Source organism: Heterocephalus glaber, unplaced genomic scaffold, assembly GCF_053883595.1.
Source record: "Heterocephalus glaber isolate CG9 unplaced genomic scaffold, H.glaber_assembly_v1.0 deba00000122, whole genome shotgun sequence".
Taxonomy (NCBI): domain Eukaryota; kingdom Metazoa; phylum Chordata; class Mammalia; order Rodentia; family Bathyergidae; genus Heterocephalus; species Heterocephalus glaber.
The window spans coordinates 73338230-73345103 of record NW_028258138.1 but is presented as its reverse complement, the minus strand read 5'-3'; the positions used below and the strand labels follow the sequence as shown (position 1 = coordinate 73345103).

At 42.1% G+C, this 6874-nt stretch overlaps 1 long non-coding RNA gene across 1 annotated transcript; it reads left to right on the top strand.

The window, feature by feature from the left end:
* Window positions 1-1798: 1798 nt before the first annotated feature.
* On the top strand, window positions 1799-4337 carry LOC110347309 (uncharacterized). The gene is made up of 3 exons (XR_002391843.2): window positions 1799-2514; window positions 2674-2912; window positions 4109-4337. It is a non-coding gene; the product is annotated as an uncharacterized LOC110347309 (long non-coding RNA).
* The last annotated feature ends 2537 nt before the right edge of the window (window positions 4338-6874 follow it).

Below are 6874 nucleotides of genomic sequence, written 5' to 3'. Positions count from 1 at the left end.
ATAATCACAATAAGCCAATATATACTAAACAATTTTTAATAATCCAAAGCAGAATAATAGAGATTTGATTAAATAATAATTCTAATATTTGTCAGCTGGTTTGGTGTCTATTTCACATTCATTATGTTCAATAAAATAATCTTTAAGAATTATGTTTGATTTTTGGAATTTAATTCCATTTAGGTTACGAGTCTTTCAAGAATAAATTGTATTTGGGAATGCACATTGTATCAAAATGAATTTTTTAAAAAAAGAATGTCAGCTTTTCTACTTGAACATCTCATAAGCAGAAAAAATTACCTAATAATGTACAATATCCATGATTAAATCATCTTTGAGCCAGACATCAGAAGAAATATTCAAAGAATAAAGAAAAGCACAGGAAGACTAATATCAAAAATACTTGGCTTCTTCACCAGGCTCAGCAGAAATGGGCATCAGTTTCCTTATGGTAAAGCAGCAATCAAGAACCACCAGAGCGTCTTGCAGCTGACCATGCCAAGCAAGTTCTGCCACTGTGCAGTAATGGTAACCTTAAAATTTGACCCTTAGCAATCATAATAGCAAAATTACAAGAGCAATTACATTCTGCACTTTGGATGAAATTTCAGATTCATTCTTGCATTCTGGAAGTTTCATGCTGACATGGTACTCTTTGGCTTTGGCCTGCACTTTAACCTGACACTGATTTTACCATTTGCCCAGGAGCGCATTCTGAGTGACAGACACGGCCACCACCCCAGCTTCCTTCACTCCCCAGTAGGTCCTCAAGGGCTTTCTGTGCCGGTCTTTCCCTGAGGATTGCCCTTTCATTTGTTTAACCAAACACCCAATAACTGGCTTTTAGGAAGTTTTCAGCCTTGCATTACAATGTTGCAACGACTATCCTTATACGTGCATAACTATCATGGTAGGAGAATTCTGAGAAATAAGATTGATCAAAGTGTATATATAGTTAAAATTGTGTCCAATTTACAGGAACATCAGATGGTGTCTCCTTAGAAGTGATTCTCCAGTTTTAGTGGCAGGGCGAATTCTAGGAGAACAAGGAATTCAGCTGAGGTGACTTCCCTCCCTCACCAGGAACTCACTTCTTCCTCATTGGTCTCTGGACCCCCAGGCTCCAGATCATACAGCCCTTGAGGACCCTCCCAACTCCTCCCCCTTCCATCCTCATCTGCTTCTCTCCCCCTCTTCCTCCTTCTTTTGCCATAAAATCTTGTCTGTTTTGATGTCCTAGGTTTCCTGGGTCTCTTTTCTTTAAAATACCAATTGAGGGCTGGGGACATAGCTCAGTGGTGCTATGCCTGCCTGGAAAGTGCAAGGTCATGAGTTGGATCCCTGGTACCACAAAAAAGAAAAGAAAAGAAAAAAGAAAGAAAGAAAAATATCAATCAAGCTGGGTGTGGTGGCATATGCCTGTAATCTCAGCACTCTTAGAGGCTGAGACAGGAAGATAGCAAATTTGAGTCCAGTATGGGTGGGCAATTTAGAGAGACCCTTTATCAAAATAAAATTTTTTTGAAAGGGCCTTCTGGCCCTTAGCTCAGAATGAAGGCCCTGAGTTCAATGCCCATTGCCAACAAAACAAAAACAATGAGATAAGCAGATTCTAGCTAAAGTGACTGGTTAACAGTGAATTATAAGGATTTTCACTGAGTGTGGTGGCACTTGGGAGGCTGAGGCAGGAGGATTAAAGCAAGTTCAAGGCCAGCCTGGGCTACATAGTGAGTTCAAGGCTAGCCTGAACTACATAATGAGACCCCGTCTCAAAATAATAATACATCATCATCACCATCATAATGGCTTTCAGGGGCTGACCTCAAAGAAGAAAGTCAGTGCTGGGGAACTGAATCCGGCAGGCAAGACAGACATTTTGGACATGATTCTCAAGCCCTCAACATCAAAGCTGCCTGGGAAACTACAATTATCCCTTCTCCGTTCCTTTCTCTGACTCAGGTATTGGGGAAAAAGCGAAGGGTTCCTGGAGTTCCTCCCTGGCTCCCTTGGAGCCTCTGCCAGCACCTGTTTTCTGTAAAGGGTAGGATCACTGCTCCTGTGTACAGCATCTTTTGGGACACAGAAAGCACCTATGCTCTCTTGAGCTTCATTTTAATGTCTGCATGGGAACAAGAACCCTGAATGGTGATATCCAAGTTGCTATTTCTACATGATTTATGAGAGGGACACAAGGATGACCAGATAGCCATTCAACCTGAGACAACGACAGGTGAATGTCTCAGTTTCCATCCTGTCAAGTCTAACATTCACAAATTTCTGAAAACAGTCTTTCCACCACCACCTGCCTTCTCTGAGCCTCCTCCATCCGACACAATTATAACTCATAAATGAAGGACTCTGCCCAAGCAGGCATGTAAGGACTCTACCCAAAAGCCCAAATGCAAACCAGTTTCATCAACTGGATTGGTTTTCTGCATAATTTGGGTTGAAAAATGAAAATAAAATTGGTCACCAGTGATAGATGAAGAGAGCAGACACACAAAGACTCCACAGGTAAGAGGCTGGACTGCTGAGAAGAATAAAGAGAGGAGGAGAGGGAACAGGAAGGGATGGGGGAAGGGAGAGGAAGGGGAAAGGGGGAGGGGGAGGGGAGGGGTGAGAGAGGAGCCTTCTCCTCTGGATATTCAGCCATTTTGCTTTCTTCCTGAACAGGCTGACTCAGGTTCTTGCAGCCATAGGAGCTCACCAGCTCTTGGGTACCCACAGGTGTCGTTCAGCACTAACTCTCCTGGCCCATGTTTCTCTTCCAACTTCTGCCTCTACCCAAGTACCCTGACAGGAAGATGTAAGATTAGCTGGGCTGAGGAGCTTCATCTTTAAATCCCTTTCACAGAAGAGTTTGACACATGTGTGTTTGCCTGCCTGAGCCAGAAAGAGTCTACAGTGCTGAGGTAAAATAAAACCAGTTCCCTGAACAGCACACCTGCCCCTGTTAACTGGCACCAGGCATTTTCTTCCTCACTTTTTATGTGAGGTGCTGGTGGGTAGAGCAGTGGCTATTAGTATTACATATTTTTTTACCACATATTTTCTGAAAGGATTTTGAATAATTTGGTTACACCCTCACCATTTTCACATTGACATCCAGAATTTTTCATCCAGTTTAAAGAGCTGCAAAAGATATAATTTCTGGCATACTGTAAATACTGACATTTACAAAATAAAACTATTCTTTTAAATGTAGCAAATAGAACCTAAAAAGCAAGGCATTTAAAAAAGTACAGGAAGTGTTCTTTAACAATTGGAAATATATATATTGTTTCTGTAGTTCTTTAAACTTGTATACCATTCTATTTCCCCCATAAAATTTTATTCTAATGTAATATATTTTGAAGCTTGAAAGCATTTTGTTGCTCACTCTATCCTGTTTCTCTGAAACTAAAATATGTTTGAGTTATTTTAATTTTTCCCTAGAACTCCAAAAACATTTTTAAAAATGTCCTGACTGTAATATCTGTCAAAATTTTACTTTGTATTGAAATATCATGATTATCATTGATATCAAACATTGCAGAAATAGTTAAACTTTGACAATTATTAAATACAAAGCCAAATTTTATTTATTTATTTATTTGGGGGGGGTACCGGGGATCGAAATCTGGACCTTGCGCACTTGCGAGGTAGGCGGTGGCACCACTGAGCTAAATCCCTGCCCTAAAGCCAAAGTTTAGAGAATAGGGGTGTAGAATGTGAGTTATTTCTAGAATGAAAAAAATTAATGGAGGGGGGAGATAACAAGAGAGTGTGCAAGCACCTTAGTATACCACAAAGTTCAGGATTTACAAATCATGTATTAATTGATCATTGTTAAATGAACTGTTTACAGGAGGGTGTACAGTATCTTCCTGTTGAAAACCAATCTATAGTGACAGGAAGCCTATGGTGACTGCTTGAGAATGGGGTGGGGAGACAGGAAGGGAGAAGGGAGGAGGAATCTAAAAGGGGCTATGGATAAGTTTGTGGTGGGCGTGGGTGTTACGTGAAGTTAACTGTATGTCAGCTCTATGCTGTTTAAAATTAATGGAATTAATGTCCAGGAAAATGCCCAATACTACCTGACCTTATACAAGGTCCTTTTTACTTGCAGTTGTACCAGTCCTCTGTCAAACAAATACGCAACTCCGCCTCCCTCTCTGCAATGCTCTCAGTTCTGCCCCTGGACACTGTCCAAGGTGAAGGTGAAGAAGGAGAGGACTTTTCGAGGTCTTCCTCACTACTGACAGCAGCACAGAGGCAGCAAGGATGAGTCCTTATCAGCACGCTTCTTCAGCCCAGATGCTAGGCAAGGCTAGCAGCCTCGATGTGAGTGTGCAACATGGAAGAAATAAGCTTCTGCTGCCTTCATTGTTGTTCTGTGGTGTTCTTGCTTTGCTTTCTTGCAACTTGCCCTTGATCTTTTGAGTTTGGCGATTTTTTCCCAGCAGTTAGGGAATGGAAGAGGCAAGGTTATCAAACAATAGTTGGCATCCTTCTTGCTCCCCACCCTATAATTCATCTGAGTTCTGAACATTTCCATGGAATCAGAGCACCCATCCATGAAGCCACAGTGCTCATCCTAGGAGCATGGATATGAAGGGGATAGACATGAACCCTCCCCTGGACCTGTGCTTGCTCACTTGTTAGAAGATGCCCTGTAGACCTGTATTTTTTTTTTTTTTTTTTGGTACCGGGGATCGAACTTGGGTCCTTAAGCTTGCACAGCAGGCGGCGGAACCACTGAACTAAATCCCCGGCCCTAGACCTGTATTTTTGATTGTCCTCTCCCGCTGTTCTGGGCAGCGAAGTTATTACATCCCAGGACCTCCACAGCCCTACTGCTTAGTGTGAGAAACATGTCTGCTTAATGAAGTGGGGGAGGAAAACGTGAGTGAAGAAGTGGGGAGGAGAAAGCAGCCATGACCTCTTGTCAGGGGATCATCTCAGACGGGTGCTGGGAAAGGCAGTTCCTGGTGTCCTTAAATCTCTCATACTCTTGCATCCTTGTGCGCAATCCCAGGGACCCTGACACAGAGGAATGACCCAGGACTTTTGAGTACCAGCCCCACCATTTACTCGCACAAGGGTTTTGTGAAGAGTAAATCGATTATAGAACAGTAGCACAGTCTGGCCAATGCAAATACATGGATCCTTATTTGCTTGGTGAAGGGTAACCCAGTACCTACCGCTTCCTGGTTGGAGTCCAGGCTTTAGTCCAGCTCCTCTGCTTACCAGCTATGTGACCTTGGGCAGTTGTTCCTCTTCTGCAAAATGGAGCTAATAATAGAAACTACTCTGGGTTTGCTGTGAGGGCTGAAGCCTGGAAAGTGCATAGAACAGCACACTGGAAATTTGCATCATTGACAAATTTCAAAATACGTCCTCACTTCCTTTGGGGAACAAATGATACCCATCCAGTAAATTATTCATGAAACAGCTAAGACACCGCTAGGAAACAATGAGTCTCCATAAAGGATCTATCTCCATGTATCCAAACCTGAGAATTTTCCTCCTTCCCTCCATCTCTTCCTACATTGTCCCCTTTCTGCTTTTTATAGCTAGAATTCTGAATTGAATACAATCTTAAAAGAATTTTAATTGCTCCAGTATTTTAATATAAGAAAGAATTAAAGGGTAAATCAGGCCTGTCCAGGCAGCGGGTGTGTGGTTTAGGAAAAAAGAGGGAAAAAGGAAAGGGAAGGAGAGGCCAGCGTGATTTCCCTCCTGTCACCTTCTCCACCCGATCAAACCCCTGGCTCAGGGTTAACTCAGTTGCTGGGGGAGCCTCATAGGGCTGGGAAGAAATTAATCTGCAGACAAATGTCAGGAGCTAGCTAAAGTCTTCATATCCTGAGCTAAGTAACTGCCTTCTAGGTATCTTTTCTAAGAAAATCATTAAGAACTAGAACAAAGAAAAATACACAACAATGTATTCCCTGGGCTATATCTCCTCAGGGACAACCTTCTATCCAACAATAGAATATATTATTTTAAATTATAAAAGTTTCCCTTGTCCTGGGAAAATATTCAGGATATCATATTAAGGACATAAATACGATATGTATTCTATGCTGAAGGCTCTGAGAAGGATACAAGAGGGATGGAAAGGAAGTAGGCAAACAATCTCTATTGGGCAGCTAAGTTTTCCAGGGCATTTCATGTTCATCACTTTTTTCCATCATCACAAAAATCCATGTGTGCTGTATAAATAACAAACAGAGAAGGATAACAAATTTCCTCAGGAGTGGACATTGCAGTGGGACCATGTGTGCCATAGTGAAACTATGAGTGTATTTGAGGAGGTTGAGGCAGGGGAAAGTTTTGGGGTTTTTTGGTACCAGGGATCGAACTCGGGACCTTGTGCTTGTGAGGCAGGGGAAAGTTTTTAAAAGGAGAATGGGGGTGGTTACATAGGTCATTTTGGAACAATCGTCCTTGGCTATGAGGATGGCTGAGAAAGGAGTCACCAATTCAAGGCTGGACAGTTAATGGACAAATATCTTTGGATAAGTGTGATTTTGTGATACAGGTTGCTTTTTCTCTGTCTCTCTCTGTCTCTCTCTCTCTTTTGTTGCAGTGTTGGGATGGAGACCAGGGCTTTGTGCATGCTAGGGAAGTGCTCCACCACTGAGCTACATCCCCAGTCTCCTTGGCAGAGTCTTTTGTGTTAGTCTTTGTTATCAGGCAGTGTCCCTGAGAACCTTCCTCTGGCCTTCCCTGCTCCATTTGTCAGGGTTTGCCACAGTGACTCCATTTTGATCTGATAACTTTCACACACATGAGGTAAATGTAATTATTTCCCTTCTTGATTTTAATCAGTATTATTTTTTTTTTAGTGGATGAGAACACCAGGTCTCCAAAATAAATAAAAGAATCT